Genomic DNA, 17,241 nt, shown 5'->3' on the forward strand with positions numbered 1-17,241 from the left:
GTCTCGTTCGTTTTTCGCATACAGCTTGATGTCATCCATGTAGAGGAGGTGGCTGATGGTGTTTCCACTCTTGATCTTGTATCCATAGCCAGACTTTGTAATTATCTGACTGAGGGGGTTCAAGCCTATGCAGAACAGTAATGGGGACAGTACATCACCTTGGTATATGCCGCATTTGATGGTCACTTGTACTAGTTGTCTTGAGTTGACTTCCAGTGTTGTTCTCTATAGCCCCATTGAGTTTCTGGGGAAGGTTCTTAATTTCCTGTTGACATTGTAGAGAGCCAAGCATTCACAGATCCATGTGTGTGGTATTGAGTCATAGGGTTTTCTGTAGTCACTCCAGGCTGTGCTGATCTGATCTGTCTGGATCTTGAGTGACTGCTCTATCTACTAGGGTCTGGTTTTATCTCTGGTTCATTCGGCTCTGTAGCTTGGTGGCTATGATGCCTGACAGAAGTTTCCATGTTGTTGTAAGGCAGATTATTGGGCGGTAGTTGGATGGAACTGTTCCTTTGTGAATATCCTTCATGATCTACCTTGTGTTAGCCAAGCTGGGTGGTGGCCTTCTTCTAGCAGTTGGTTCATCTGCTTTGCCATGCATTCATGTACCGCTGTTAAATTCTTTAGCCAGTAGGTGTGGATCATGTCTGGGCCAGGTGTCCAGCTCTTCATGTTCTTGACCCGCTGTTGGATGTCCGCTTCTGTAATGGTGACTGGTTCTTGCTCTAGGTGGTTGCTGTGTTTCATTCTCAGATCTTGCAGCCACATTGCTCCTCTCTCCTTTATAATATTAATAATAATAATAATTTTATTTCTATAGCGCCAACATATTCTGCAGCACTTTACATTATAGAGGGGAATTCTACAGACAATAGAAATTACAGCATACCAATAAAGTCCGTGGAGCCTCACTTAAGAGTCTTAAACACGGGACTAGCCAGATCTTCCTCCAGGGAAGGACCCAGCCAAGGGGTGTCTCCTTTCGGAAGCCACCATTACCACCATATTAAGTGGCCCTTTAAGTCATTATCCAGCTCTTTACGAGTTTACAGATATGACAAGGGAAATACCAAGGCCAGGTATCCATCCACAGACAGCTGTTTCGGGGTGTTGCCCCTCATCAGTGTGGAGTAGGATTCTTGCTAGGTGGGAGCAATGCCTAGTAGACCAACATCACAAAACAATCACTGACCTCAGGGAGACCAGTCAAAGAAAACACTGCAGCAGCTGACAAAGGCGCTCAATCACAGTGAAATCCTAGGTGTAATGCTCCCTGGGAAATATGAATATGCAAATAAAGTCCATGGAGCCTCATTTAAGAGTCTCAAACACGGGACTAGCCAGATCTTCCTCCAGGGAAGGACCCAGCCAAGGGGTGGCTCCTTTCGGAAACCACCATTACCACCATATTAAGTGGCCCTTTAAGTCAATATCCAGCTCTTTACGAGTTTACAGATATGACAAGGGAAATACCAAGGGAAATACCGAAAGGAGCCACCCCTTGGCTATTAAATGCATAAAACATGTGAGAGCATGATGCGAGTAACATGTTTATGGTAAAAAAATTTGAGTGAGCCACACAGGGATATTTAGGTTAATGCGTTGAGGTTATAGGCCTGTCTGAACAAATGCGTTTTTAGGGCACGCTTAAAACTGTGGGGATTGGCGATTAATCGTATTAACCTGGGTAGTGCATTCCAAAGAATTGGCGCAGCACGTGAAAAGTCTTGGAGACGAGAGTGGAAGGTTCTGATTATTGAGGATGTTAACCTCAGGTCATTAGCAGAATGGAGGGCACGGGTAGGGTGGTAGGCTGAGGCGAGGGAGGAGATGTAGGGTGGTGCTGAGCCATGAAGTGCTTTATATGTGAGGGTAATAAGTTTATACTGATTTCTGGAGTGGATGGGTAACTAGTGTAAGGACTGGCACAAGGTCGAGGCATTGGTATAACGATTGGTGAGGAAATATGATCCTTGTTGCAGCATTCAGGACAGATTGGAGAGGGGAGAGTTTGGTAAGAGGGAGACCGATTAGTAGAGAGTTACAATAGTCCAGACGAGAATGAATAAGAGAAACAGTAAGAGGTTTTGCAGAGTCGAAAGTAATAAAGGGTCGAATTCTAGAAATGTTCTTGAGGTACAGATAACAAGAGCGAGCCAGTGATCGGATTTGGGGGGTAAATAAAAGTATGACCCCAAGACAGCGGGCATGTTGCTGGTAACTAATGGTGGAACCACACACGGAAATGGCAATGTCAGGCATTGCTAGGTTAGTAGAGGGAGGAAATACAAGGAGTTCAGTTTTTGGCAGGTTCAGTTTCAGATAGAGGAAGGACTTGATATTAGAGATAGGGGTAAGACAATCACTGGTGTTTTCCAAAAAGGCAGGCGTGATATCAGGAGAAGTGTATAATTGGGTGTCATCAGCATAGAGATGGTACTGGAATTCAAAACTACTGATTGCTTGACCAATAAGGGCAGTATACAAAATGAAGAGGAGGGGGCCTAGAACTGATCCTTGAGGAACCCCAACAGTAAGGGGAAGATGAGAGGAGGAGGATCCAGCAAAAGATACAGTAAAGGAGTGGTCAGAGAGATAGGAGGAGAACCAGGAGAGAACGGTGTCCTTGAGGCCGATGAAACGGAGCATAGTGAGGAGGAGCTGATGATCCACAATGTCGAATGCTGCGGAGAGATCCAAGAGAATTAGCATGGAGTAGAGACTATTAGATTTAGCTGTTAGAAGATCATGAGAGACTTAAGTGAGGGCAGTTTCAGTAGAGTGAAGAGAGCGGAAACCGGTTTGTAGAGGGTTGAGGAGAGAGTTATCTGAGAGATAGGGGATAAGTCGGGCATGCACCAGGCGTTCCAGGAGTTTAGAGATGAAGGGAAGATTTGAGACAGGTCTATAGTTAACGGCACAGTTTTGGTCGAGGGATGGTTTTTTAAGTAATGGCTGTATGATGGCATGCTTAAATGAGGAAGGAAAGATACTGGAAGAGAGAGAGGTTAAATAATTTTGTTAGGTGAGTGGTGACAGCAGGGGAAAGGGACTGGAGGAGATGTGATGGAATGGGGTCACTGGTGCAAGTGGTAGGGCGAGAAGATGCAATGAGCCTGATTACTTCTTCTGTTACTGTTTCAAAATCAGAGAGTGAGCTAGATACAGTGGGGGAGGGAGGACAGTGCATGGTATGAGGGTATTGAGAGATAATTTCCTGTCGGGTATGGTCAATTTTTTCTTTGAAATAATTAGCCAGATCGTCACCGTGAAGATCCATGGTTGGGGCCTGCACTCTTGGGTTGAGTAGGGAATGAAAAGTATCAAAGAGATGTTGAGGGTTATTGGATAGTGAGGTGATGAGGGTGTTGAAATAGGTTTGTTTTGAGAGGTGAAGGGTAGTGTTGCATGTTTTAAGCATAAACTTATAATAGATGAAATCTTCGGGTAGATTGGATTTTCTCCACAGATGTTCGGCATACCTGGAGCACCGCTGTAGGAAGTGTTATGAATGGGTCACTGAGGAGAAACAATAAACAAGCTAAGTCACAGAAAACCAGAGAGGTTGGTAACTATGCAGATTGCAGACCCCTGATCCTAACCACACAACTAGCAGCAGCCGTCTAGCATACCTATGATGATCCTAGATGCCTCGTCACAGCCGGAGAACTAAATAAGCCTAAAGCAAGAAAAGGGGAAATCTAAACTGCCCCAGAGCAGACCCCAAAGCAATAGACAGCCCCCACACATGTATTGACGGTGAAACAAGATGAAAACACAAACACAGGTAGGAAAATAGGCTGAGCAAACGATGGGGCCCAAACTAACTAGAAAGGACAGGAAAGGAAAGACACTGTCTGCAATCTGCCCAAAAAACCCTACAAAAATAATGTCCAACACTTCTGCTAACAAAATTAACCCTGAAGTCACTAGACTTCTCCCACCATATCAGCAATCTGGTATATTCTGAGAACAGAGCAAAAAAGAGGCCAATCTATTAAGGGACAAAAAGCAAATTGGCAAATACAGATAAATAAGAGTGGAAATTCAGCACAGCCCCAGCCGGGGCTGGCTGACCACACAAAAACTGAATAGACCAAACAAAGTCAAGTGTGAACATTAGCAGAAACACTTAGCTTGAGATGACTGGAACAGAGCTGACAACCAAGACCTGAAAAGCCAGAAAGGAAATCACCAGCACAAGAATAGGGCGTCGGCTGTCTTAAATCCAGTCTGAGATTCCAGAGGTCCAATCGTCATCCTCATTATCAGGTGGCAGATCTCTACTGATTAAATCAGCCTCACTACCTCCTGTTACCACCAGAGGGAGCCTGGAAGGAGAACTCACAACTGGTAGACCAGAAAATGAACTCACAACAAGGAAGTGTGTTTGCAGCGTGTGCCAGGGTTGTCGCTGTCTGCGCCTTGTTGTTCTATGTATAGGAGGTGCAGTTTCATCCAGGGCACTTTGAAGTGTTTCATTGTAATGCTTCAGTGCAGAATCAGGACATGAGAGGGAGGAGATAGGGGCCAACGATGACTGCAAGTTCTTCATAAGTTTTTGGGTGTTAATGGCCTGTATGTTTCTCAAAGTGTGGAAAGTGGGGGTGACCTGGGTGGTATGGCAGTTCTTGATAGAGAATGATAGAAGGTTGTGGTCAGAGAGTAGGAGAGGGGAGTTTGTGAAATCATTCACTGAGCAACGCCAGGAGAAGACCAAGTTGAGGAAGTTTCCGTCTTCATACGTGGGGCAGTTAGTATGCTGTGAGAGGCTGAAAGAGGAGGTTAAAGATAAAAGGTGATAAGCAGATGGTGAGAGGGGAAAGTCTCCCATGATGAGGGTGGGGATGTCACAGGAGAGATAGTGTGGAAGCCATGTGGCAAAGTGATCCAGAAACTGATGGGAGGTGGACATCATGGACCTCGAAAGAAGGGAAGACAAGTGAGGATACTTGAGGGATAACCTGAAAGGTACATTTGGGTGGTTGGAGCAGACCAATGTCTCCACCTGCTCTGTTGTCCGATCTTGGGGTATGAGAGAAGTTTAGTCCACCATATGAAAGAGCAGCAGCCGTGGTGTCTGACTGCTGGATCCAGGTTTCGGTAAGAGCCAGAAGGTTAAGAGAATCGGAAAGGAAGAAGTCATGGATGAAGGAGAGTTTATTACACACTGAGCGAGAGTTCCAAAGGTCACAATTAGAAGAGTTAGAAGGCATGCATGGAATATTAATAAGATTAGAGAGGTTTCTGAGTGTAGCAGTTGAGGGGTTCAACTTACTATAACATGAGGGGCCGGGATTGGGAGAGCTGTCTCCTGCAACTAGGAGAAGGAGGATAGAAAGAGTGAGCAGATGGCTAAGTGATTTGTGAGAGTGTCTCGTGTGTTGGATGATGCAACTGAATGGATCTGTGCAGTTTAGCAAAGTGAAAAGAGTGTGAGTGCTACATAGGAGAGGAAAGGACAGAGGGGTCGATATGGATGGAGATTAAAGAGTTAACGCAAGGGTATTGGATGTGAGTGAATGCAGCAGCCAGGCTATAAATTATACAAATGCATATGGTATATATTTGTGGTAATCCAAATGTACAGGGAATAGATTTATTAAAAGGAACCTGTCACCCCCCCCCCCCCGGCGTTTTTAACTAAAAGAGCCACCTTGTGCAGCACTAACTTTGAAAAGTTACTTGACCTTATAGCATAAGGGGACAAGCAGAGTAAGTTGATATAACTGTATACCATTATATATGCTGCTAAGATGAAATAACATAGGTAGGACACATGCAGGATTCAGTGAAGTAGCTTGAAATAGTTAAATACCATTGATCTGCTGTTATAGTAGCATTTCATAAGAATAGGTTCTCTCGCCTTGTCTATGAATGGTTTGTTCCAGTAGTATATTTATCATTAGATTGTCCTGATCGCAGACCTTGGACATCTGGGCAACATATGAACCGGCGTGACTCTCTTTGTTCATGACATTTTCATGTTTATTGAGGTAGGCACTATAGTGTTAGCAGTCTTGCCCAAGGACCACTGCTGGTATATTATATCCACAAGGGCAGAGCCAGGGTATGGATTGTGCACTTTTTTTTTAATAGCCACCTAAGGCTACTTTCACACTTGCTTTTTTTGCACAAAAAAACGCATGGAAAAAGCACATACAAACGCAAACAAATGCTGCATTTTTTTCAAACATTTTTATGGGCGTGCAGGAAAAAAACGCAGCGTTTTTATGCGTTTGTATGCGTTTTTAGTGCGCTTGCATTTTTTTCCACATTGTTTGTCTTCACCCAAAAAAGGATTTGGGGTAGGGTTAGGGTTTATGGTTAGTAGGGTAAGGGTTAGGGGTAGGGTTAGGATTAGAGGTAGGGGTTATGGTTATGCTTAGTAGGGTTAAGGTTAGTAGGGTTAGGGTTATGCTTAGAGTTAGTAGGGTTAGTGTTAGTGTTAGTAGGGTTAGGGTTAGGGGTAGGGTTTGGATTAGGGGTATGGTTAGGGTTAGTAGGGTAAGGGTTAGGGGTAGGGTTAGGATTAGGGGTTATGGTTATGTTTAGTAGGGTTAGGGTTAGTAGGGTTAGGGTTATGCTTAGAGTTAGTAGGGTTAGTGTTAGGGTTAGTAGGGTTAGGGGTAGGGTTAGGGTTAGTAGTCAATATAGTAAAGCTCATCCCTAATGTTGACTTAAAAAATGCATGCTTAAAAAAAACGCATACGTGCGCATGCCAACGAGCACGTATGCGCACCCATAGACTGTAATGTTAATTTTTTGGCAAAAACGTGCGCATACGTGCGCACGCGTTTTTTTTAAGCAGTCGGGTGGACCAAAAAATGCAACATGTAGCGTCTGGACTTTATGGACGCTCACCTTAAAAAAACGCAGCGCATGAAAAACGCATACGTGCGCATGCCAACGCGCACGTATGCACATCCATGTTAAATATAGGGGAAAAAACACGCATGCGCAAAAAAACAAAAACGTGAAACCAGCCTAAGGTAGTGTTAGGAGCCTTGAACCCCAGTCTCCCATGTCATAGGCTGAGCACTTGACCATTACACTATACCAGCCACTATATACCAGCCCTGTATTCAATTCCTGTAAATCCCTCAATAGATGTCACTAATGGTAAGTCTTCTCTCCCTGTGGCATCCATACAGAGAGTTAAAATGCTCTTCTAAATCTGCTTGTGGTGGTTGTATGAATGATCATTTATTGGTTATAGAAAAGCTGTGCCAGGCCTTATCCCCCCACTTTAAGTGCAGACACATCTCTGGGGAATAAGTGTTGTAGGTGTTCTGCGTCAGCCTTGTTAATGCTAAAGTATTATATAATGAATAGCAATAATTTGTGTGGATCGACATAAAATAAGATGCATTGAACAATAATAATAATAATAATGATTTTATTTCTATAGCGCCAACATATTCCGCAGCACTTTACATTTTAGAGGGGACTTGTACAGACAATAGACATTACAGCATAATAATAAGCACATAGATGAAAACAGATACCAAAAGGAATGAGGGCCCTGCTCGCAAGCTTACAGTCTATGAGGAAAAAGGGGAGACACGAAAGGTTGATGGCAACAATTGAAACAGTAACTATTTATGTTTTTATTTTACTCACTTAGGTCACTTTCACACGTCAGTGTCTCTGGTACGTGTGGTGACAGTTTTCACATGTACCGAAGACACTGACACATGTAGACCCATTCAAATGAATGGGTCTGTGCACATGTCAGTATGTTTCCACGGACCGTGTGTCCATGGGCAAAACACGCTGACATGTCCAATTTTTTACCGTCAGCAAGGATGGCAAAACGTCCTGCGCACGTGCATACGGAGAACACACATTGATGTCCTCTGTGTGACACGCATCAGCACAGAGGAAGAAGCGCTTCAGTAAGCACTGTTCCCTGGTGGCAGATGCTGAAGACGGCTCTCATCATTCTCCCCTGCTCTGCCGGCGATCAGCGCAAGCAGGGGAGAATGAAGAAAGTTATTTTAAAGTCCAAAAGATGACAGCAGCAGCCGCCTGTGATCTAATGAAATAAATGAATGAAAACCCTGACGTGGGTTCCCCCCTATTTTCTTCAACCAAGAAGGCAAAACTCACAGCTGGGGGCTGCAACCCTCAGCAAGGTTGGTTATGAAGAATAGAGGGGTCCCCACGCTGTTTTTATTATTAAAATAAATAATTTAAAAAAATGGCTTGGGGTCTCCCCTATTTTGGCCTTGATGATGTCACCTCTGGTGAATGATGCTGCGCTCTCAGCAGTTCATTCACTAGTGGTTTTCAGCCATCCAAGTTGAAAACTATTTAGCCCCCAGACATTACGGCATGGGACACAACGATGAACAGTATGGTATATTGTTTTTAATTTTATTTTTATTGCAGCAGATCGAGGGCTTTGCTTGGATTAGGCGATGCAGTTAGTAAGTATGGTTTAATTGAGATTAATAAAGGAGTCTGTGTCATTTTTTCAAATAAAGGACTTTATTCTGGCTGTCCTTATTTAACATATAACTATAGGATTAGTAATGGATAGGTGTCTTATAGGTGTCTTATAGACGCTTCTCCATTACTAAGCTGTGGGCTTGATGTCACCTAATACAATGGTGACATCAACCCCACAAATATGAACCCCACTTACCACCGCTACAGGGCAAGTGGGAAGAGGTGGGCAAAGCGCCAGAAAAGGTGCATCTATTAGATGCTCCTTTTTTGGGCAGCTGCAGGTTGATGTTTTTAGGCTGGGGGGCCTATATCAATGGCTCATTACCAGCCTGAGAATAACAGCCCCCAGTTGTATGGTTTAGCAAGGCTGGTTGTCAAAAATGGGGGGCACCCCATGCTGTTATTTTTCTAAATTATTTAAATAATATAAAAAAAACAACGTGGGGACCCCTCTATTCTTGATAACCAACCTTGCTGAAGCTGACAGCTGAGGGTTGCAGCCCCCAGCTGTGAGTTTTGCCTGGTGGGTTGAAGAAAATAGGTGGGAACCCACGTCGGGGGTTTAGATTCATTTATTTCATTAGATCACAGGCGGCAGCTGAGGAATACCCCGATCATCCGCTCCTGCTGTCACTGTTATTAGCGGCAGCAATTGTTAGATGATGGGAGTAATAGTTCCAAAAGCTCCCATCTGCTGTCATCTTTCAGACTTTAACATAACTCTCATCATCCTCCCCTGCTCGCGCTGATCGCCGGCAGAGCAGGGGAGAATGATGAGAGCCGTCTTCAGCACCTGCCACCGGGGAACTGTGCTTATTGTAGCGTTTCTTCCCTGGCGGCCATCCGTGTGGTATTGATGTGGGACATGGGCGGCACATGGTTGCCAGATGTGTGCCACACGTATTACACACACGGACACAGATATCTCCGGTACTGGAAATATCAGGACGTGTGAAGGAGGCCTTATACTGTAGAGCCATTGTTTTCGCAGCGCTTTACAGACATCATCATTGCTGTTCCCACTGGGGCTCACAATCTAGTTTCCCTATCAGTATGCTTTTAAAATGTGGGAGGAAACCCACACAAACACAGGGAGAGCTTACAAACTCCTTGCAGATGTAGCCCATGGTGGGATTTGAATCAAGGACCCCAGTGCTGCAAGGCTGCAGTGTTTTTTAAATTTAATTGTTGATCAACTTTTGCAAAGTACTGTGTAATATACTTAATTGCCTTAGGCAAGTTTCACATTAGCGTTTGAGTCCACAGTGTATCATCCGCACGCGCAAACGCATGCAAAAATGCATGCAAACGTGCCGTTTTTTATTCGCATCATCTTACGCAAGACGGAAAAAAATGCTGCGTGTGCATGCGTTTGTATACGTTTTTGCATGCGTTTGTGTTGTTTATGTGCATGCGTTTGATATGACACCAGACACCCAATGGGCGTGTCTCATGGGATTTCTATATATAGACACACTGCACAGATGAAATCCTCGTCTTTTGCTGCTGTATCCATCTTCAAGATGGATCTTAGTGTGGAGAGCTTTCCTCTTCATCTTGATTTGTCATTGAAATTGGCTCTTGCCTTTGCTTTTGCTTGTGAAGAAGAAAGAAGAAGAGAAAGACGGAGAAGATGTCGTCGTCGCTATTGGTAATACCCCATCGTTGAAGTCCAAGAGGGCCATGGAGCCTACCACTCCTTGTACACTGAGATGTATTTCGAGTACACGAGAATGTCCGAATAGAGCTTCAATGACTTGCTGCTACATGTCCGACGATCCATCACCAGGCAGGACACACAGGTACGTTGAGCAATTCCTGCTGAGGAACGTCTGTTGGTGACCCTGAGGTACGTAATTTTGAAAAACAAACAAATGTCGTTATTATCATTGTTATAAAAGCCATGTACTTATTTTTTTTTCCATTTTCTGTTTGGCGGATTCCTGGCTACCGGAGAGACCTTATCATCTCTACATTTTCAATTCTGGATTGGAGTGTCCACACTGTCTTGGATTGTTGGAGACACCTGCCGTGCTTTATGTGACATTTTGCATGAAGAATTCTTCCCCCAACCTCCAACTGAACTCTGGCTAGAAAATGCTGCAAAATTCCAGGACATTTGTAATTTTCCTAACAGCTTGGGGGCTGTGGATGGCAAATACATTCGGATTATGAAACCTGCTGGAAGTGGATCTGAGTATTTCATTTACAAAAAATAATTTTCCATTGTTCTCATGGCCATTGCAGATGCTGACTGTCGATTTGTCGCCGTGGACGTTGGCTCATTTGAATGAGGAAATGACTCACACACTTTCAAAAACTCTGACATGGGCCAACGTTTGTATGGTAATTTCAATTTTCCACAGCCACAAGCTCTTCCGAACACAGAAGGACAGCCAATGCCATTTGTTATGGTTGGGGATGAGTCGTTTCAAATGTGTGCTAACTAGTGATGAGCGAACGTGCTCGCCCGAGTATCACTGTGCTCAGTGCACTCGGCGAGCACCGAGTGTTTTCGGGATTACTCGGTGGGAACTCAGGTCTCCACCAAGTATTTTTGGCGGACTTTATAGACCCAAACACGGTGCAGGGATTGTCTACCAGGCCATAAAATGCCACAGCCATAATTGTTGTGGTCATGCAGTGATTGGCTGGCCGCACAGCATCATCAGGGGTATAAGGGACCGGACACCGCCCTGCTTGGCGCATTCAGCTCCATATTGAGAGAGTGTAGGGAGAGCGGCTGCCTTGATAGGGTCAGAATTGGGCATTTTTTAGTTAGTATGGAGTCTACCATCCTAAATACTCACATCCAGATAAACCAACAGTCCTTCTAAGGACTAATTTCGAAGTATATTGGTTCCAGTGTTAGGTAGGCAGGGTAGTGTATAGAGCGACGTACACATCAGTGCAAGGCCTGCAGGCACTGCATGTGTGTATATAGAGCATTGCATACTGTATATCATATCTATGCTTGCTGAAATTTTGGCCAGTTTACAGCTTTTTCGTTTTGGTATGTTTTTTGGTGCATCGGTAAAAATGGCATGAAACTCTGAAAATATTGTTTAAAACTGTGAACTAGGAGTCAGGAATGGTTCCTAGGGCGATCCCCATGATGTCCCCGTGCCATTTGAGCAGAGTTTACATCATTTTCTGACATTTTTAGACCTCAAAAGGACCCCCGAGGGGGATCGCGGTAAAAATGCTCGGGTCTCCCATAGACTTACATTGGGCTTATTGTTCTGTCCGAGTATCTGAGTATTCCAATTTGCTCGACCCGAACAACGAGCACCCGAGAATTTTAGTGCTCCCCCATCACAAGTTATTATATAAAAGCGCCAAAACATAAAAAAAATTTAAATGAGGTATCACTGTAATCGTACTGACCCAAAGAATAAAGCTGCCTTATCAATTTTACCACACGCAGAACTATGTAAACGCTGGTTTTTGCTCATTCTGTCTCCCAAAATTCAGAACAGAAAGTGATCAAAAAAGTCATGTGCCCGAAAATTATACCAATAAAAACGTTATCACGTCCCACAAAAAACAAGACCTCACATGTGGGCCAAAATATGGAAAACTATAGCTCTCAAAATGTGGTGATGTAAAAACTATTTTTTGCAATAAAAGCATCTTTTAGCGTGTGACAGCTGCCAAACATAAAAACCCGTTAAAAGGCCTCTTTCACGCGTCCTGATCGTTCCGGCACCGGGGATGTCAGTGTCCATGTGTGTAAGGCTCGACTCACACTAGAGAGAAATACGGAAGACTGCTATGTGATAAAAAAATTGCATAGCACTCGGACCAATGTTAATCTGTGGGGCAACTCCCATCATGTGTTTTTTTCTAGCCTGTATTATACGAGCGGAGGAAATCGAAGCATGCTGCGATTTGCACCATATTACGGCCGAGACTCGCCAATGCAAGTCTATAGTGGCAAGAAAAAAAACGGATTACACATGGACCATGCATGTGACTTGAGAGAAATATGCACCAGTGTCCTTTAGAAAAGCCGGCAATTCAGTGCGCTATACTGTAAAATCACGCTGACAGGTTAGGATAGAATACATGTATACACATAGTATAGGTGTGTATATATATATATATATATATATATATATATATATATATATGTCAATGACACATACACATATATATTTATATTTCATAGACAGATAGATAGCGGAATAGATGAAAATTCAATTGTCGGCATCTGTAAAATGATTACAGAACCCTACAGGATATGAGACATGCTTTACCTACAGTAAACCATTACATATCCGTTAAATTTATATAGGTCCCTCACTAATAATGTTAGCAGTGTGTGTGTGTTAAATTTTGGAGCTGTAGGTGTTAAATTAAAGGTTTAATTGACAGAAAAAACTTGCGTGGGCTCCCACGCAATTTTCTTCGCCAGAGAGGGAAAGCCAGTGACTGAGGGCAGATATTAATAGCCTAGAGAGGGACCATTGTTTTTAGGTCCCCCTGACTAAAAAAAAATCTGCCCCCAGCCACCCCAGAAAAGGCACATCTGTAAGATGTACCAATTCTGGCACTTACCCTCTCTCTTCCCATTGCCCTGTAGCGGGTGGCATATAGGGTAATAAGAGGTTAATGTCACCTTGCTATTGTAATGTGACATTAAGGCTAGTTTCACAGTAGCGCTTTTGAGCGCAGCGACGGCCTGCGCACGGCCGCCGCTAAGCCCCGCCCACGCCTCCGCCGGTAGCTCCGCCTGCCGGCGCATGACGCTGCATGCGTCCCTTATCTTTATCACTGGGGGCGCAGGCCGTGTGCAGTATGCGTTTGGCGGTGCATGCGCCTTTTTGATGGTGCGCCGGCGCAACCAAACTGCAGCAGGTTGCGTTTGGTGCAGGTCGGCGCACCGTCAAAAGGACGCTTGCACTGCCAAACGCATACTGCGCACGGCCTGCGCCCCCAGTGATAAAGATAGGGGACGCAGGACGCATGCAGCGTCATGCGCCGGTAGGCGGAGCTACCAGAGGAGGCGTGGCAGGGGGTGGGGCTTAGCGGCAGCCGTGCGCAGGCCGTCGCTGCGCTCAAAAGCGCTAGTGTGAAATTAGCCTTAGCCTGATTAATAATGGAGAGGTGTCAATAAGACACCTCTCCATTATTAATCCACTTGTCTGAAAGGGTTGAAAAAACACACACATTAAGAATAAATACTTTTAATGAAATAAATAAACACATTTTTTCCATCTTTATTACACTCCCAATCCAATCAAAGTCATCATTCTCCTGTAAAAAATCCAAAATAAAAAAGCAACAATATCCCATACCTGTCCACCGTACAGTCAAGTCCCACGCTGCAATCCATCTGGATGGGTTAAATAGTTTACAACCCGGAGTGGCGCTAATGCGACCGGCCCGGCTGTAAACCACAGAGGAATGAATGAAAAGCTGCCTGCGCAGCCTCCTCAGCGCACATAAGGAAAAAATTCCCAAAAATTAAGTAAAACAAAACACGTTTGAAGGTTGACTCACCAAAACCCTGACTAGTGCACTAGCAGGATGCAGTAGACCTCCATTGATAAAGGCTGGGGCAGCACAGGTGCAATCCACTGATGAGAACAGCCAGTAACCCAAAAGGGTCTGGCTGCCTAGTGGAAAAAATGCACACAAATAGGGCTTGCATAGGACATCAGTCACACAGATAAGTGTGGTGCAAAGAGTCTGAACAGCCTATTAATGACGCCCATAATATTAGCAGGCGGGCTGCTCAGCACTATATACATGCATCACACAGAAAAAACCAAGCCAACATGAAGAGGTCCAACTGAATCCTGCAAAAATGATAAAAAGTGCAAAAAGACAAAAAGATTTGAATTTTTGGGAATTTTTTCCTTATGTGCGCTGTTCAGATTTAGTGTTAGGGACTCACAAAATCTGGGGACCTTTGACGTTGGGTTGTGAGCTTATCTGCTTTGGCCAAAATGGTAACTAATACCCCATATCTTTTTGCACTTTTTATCATTTTTGCTGGATGCAGTTGGACCTCTTCATGTTGGCTTGGTTTTTTCTGTGTGATGCTGAGCAGCCCGCCTGCTAATACTATGGGCGTCATTAATAGGCTGTTCAGACTCTTTGCACCACACTTATGTGTGACTGATGTCCTATGCAAGCCCTATTAGTGTGCATTTTTTCCACTACGCAGCCAGACCCTTTTGGGTTACTGGTTGTTCTCATCAGTGGATTGCACCTGTGCTGCCCCAGCCTTTATCAGTGGAGGTCTATTGCATCCTGCTAGTGCACTAGTCAGGATTTTGGTGAGTCAACCTTCAAATGTGTTTTTTTTTTTTTAATTTTTGGGAATTTTTTTCCTTATGTTTGCTGTTCAGATTTAGTGTTAGGGACTCACAAAATCTGGGGACCCTTGACGTTGGGTTGTGAGCTTATCTGCTTTGGCCAAAATAGTAACTAATGCCCCATATCTTTATATCTTTTTATCATTTTTGCAGGATGCAGTTAGACCTCTTCATGTTGGCTTGGTTTTTTCTGTGTGATGCATGTATATAGTGCTGAGCAGCCCACCTGCTAATACTATGGGCGTCATTAATAGGCTGTTCAGACTCTTTGCACCACACTTATCTGTGTGACTAATGTCATATGCAAGCCCTATTTGTGTGCATTTTGTCCACTAGGCAGCCAGACCCTTTTGGGTTACTGGCTGTTCTCATCAGTGGATTGCACCTGTGCTGCCCCAGCCCTCATCAATGGAGGTCTACTGCATCCTGATAGTGCACTAGTCAGGGTTTTGGCGAGTCAACCTTCAAATGTGTTTTTTTTTTTTTTTTTCCTGCGCAGCCTCCTCGCCTGACCGGAAATTAACTGATTAGCGTGGGAAAGTTTCTGAAAATTTTCCCAAGCTGTCAGTTGAATGTGGGTCAGGCGGGGAGTCTGCGCAGCCTGAGTGACTACTGCTGTCGTCACTTGGGCTGCGCTGACTCCCCGCCTGACCTGCGGTGAACTGACAGCTTGGGAAAATGTTCAGAAACTTTCCCATGCTAATCAGCTCATGTCATGTGCCCATACAGTGGTTTACCTGCATATATGGGATATCAGCGTACTGAGGACAAACTGTACAGCAACTTTTGTGGTCCAATTTCTCCTGTTACCCTTGGTAAAATAAAAAAAATTGGTTCTGAAATACATTTTTTGTGAAAAAAAAAAATTAAATGTTCATTTTTCTTAAACATTCCAAAAACTAGATAAATGAAGTACATCAGTTTGTGATATTAATGCATATTGGCTTTGTGAATCAGATTATCTTTTCCCTTTGGCTGGTAAATGTTTTACTCAGTGGCAGCTACAAAGTTGCATAATCACGTGTTATGAAATCAATAGATCAATATTATGATAGAGATAAACATGCTCTAGGTGTGACTTGTTTTGATTGACTTCCTTGAAGAAGTAACTTTATGAGAAGCTTTTACTTGAACAGACAGCTCTACTTCTGAAACTGAATTTTTCCCAATTTAAACAATAAATTTTCAGAATAAGTAGTCCTCTGTATGTTCTTAAGTAATAAGAGTATCTGGCCATTGTACTGTACGTCTTGAATTTTCACCAGATAACTCCTCTTCAGGCTCTATCCCTTAATTTGCAACTAATTATGAGTTGGTGGGAGGAGACTAGTTGCTATGATTTGTTGAGGGATTCCTGCTCTTTATGCAATTTTTAAAGCACCATTCCAGTGTTTTTTTTTTTTTTTTTTTTTTTCACCACTCAAGTGGTGCTGAAAATCAAAGTCCCTATCTGATCCTCACCTTCTAGCATTTTCATCTGTTCTCACAGCTGCTTTGGTCTGTCTCCTGCAGTTTGTGACCTGCCAGCTGCTCCAGTGTTTAATGGAGTGAGCTGGAAGTTACTAATCAATCTAAGTCTGAGACTCTCATTCTGGCTCTCATAGACTTGCACTGAGATGTTGTGGCGTAGTTTGAGTCCTAGCCCATCAGAAGCTGCGCTCACAAGGTGGCACCGCAGGATCAGAATTGTACCGATAAACCGTGAAGACGCCAGAGGGTGAGTATATGACTGTTTAAAACAGACATTTTATTGGGGGATGGGTGCACCCACTGTATTGGGAGTGATGGAGGGAGCATGGGTGCAGGCAAAGTATGAAGAGTGAGGGAGGGATAAGTGTGGACTCAATAAGGGGAGTGAGGAGGATGGGTGCAGACACCATATTGGGAGAGGGGGGATGTGTGAGGAAACAGTATGAAGGGGATGGATGAAGACACAATATGGGGAGTGAGGGGTGTATGAGGAAACAGTAGGAGGGGGGATTGGTGAAAACAGTATGGGGAGTGAGGGGGATGGATGCAGACCCAGTATTGGGAGCAAGGGAGGTGGGATGAGTGCAGACACATTTGGAGTAGTGAAGCGGGATGGGTGTGGACAAAGTATGGGGAGTGAGGGGGAATGGGTGCCGACCCAGTATGGGAAGTGAGGGCTATGGGATGGGTGCAGACACAGTATGGGGAGTGAGAGGAGTGTATGAAGAAACAATATGAGGGAGTAATGGGTTTGGGCACAGCATGGGGAGCGAGGGAGATGTATGAGGAAACAGTATGTAAGAGGGATGGGTGTGGACAAAGTATGGGGGATGGATGCGGACACAGTATAAGAAGAATGGGGATGAGTGAGGAGGCAGAATAGACATAGGTGGGTAAATGTGTGGAGACAGTATGATTAGCAGGGGGAGGATGTGTGATAAGACAATATGAAGGAGGGGAAATGTTTCAGCAGACTATTGAGGGGGAA

At 44.2% G+C, this 17,241-nt stretch overlaps 1 protein-coding gene across 1 annotated transcript in view; it reads left to right on the plus strand.

Moving 5' to 3' along the window:
* The first annotated feature begins 14,604 nt into the window (after nt 1-14,604).
* The window catches only part of FGF1 (fibroblast growth factor 1), a 598,188-nt gene continuing 595,551 nt past the window's right edge, over nt 14,605-17,241 (plus strand). The window contains exons 1-2 of the mRNA XM_073576425.1: nt 14,605-14,744; nt 16,388-16,500. The gene's annotated coding sequence lies outside the window, so the exon portion shown is untranslated. The remainder of the gene's footprint in view (nt 14,745-16,387; nt 16,501-17,241) is intronic.

This window comes from Dendrobates tinctorius, unplaced genomic scaffold, assembly GCF_039654945.1.
Source record: "Dendrobates tinctorius isolate UK_male_01 unplaced genomic scaffold, ASM3965494v1 ptg000001l, whole genome shotgun sequence".
Classification (NCBI taxonomy): domain Eukaryota; kingdom Metazoa; phylum Chordata; class Amphibia; order Anura; family Dendrobatidae; genus Dendrobates; species Dendrobates tinctorius.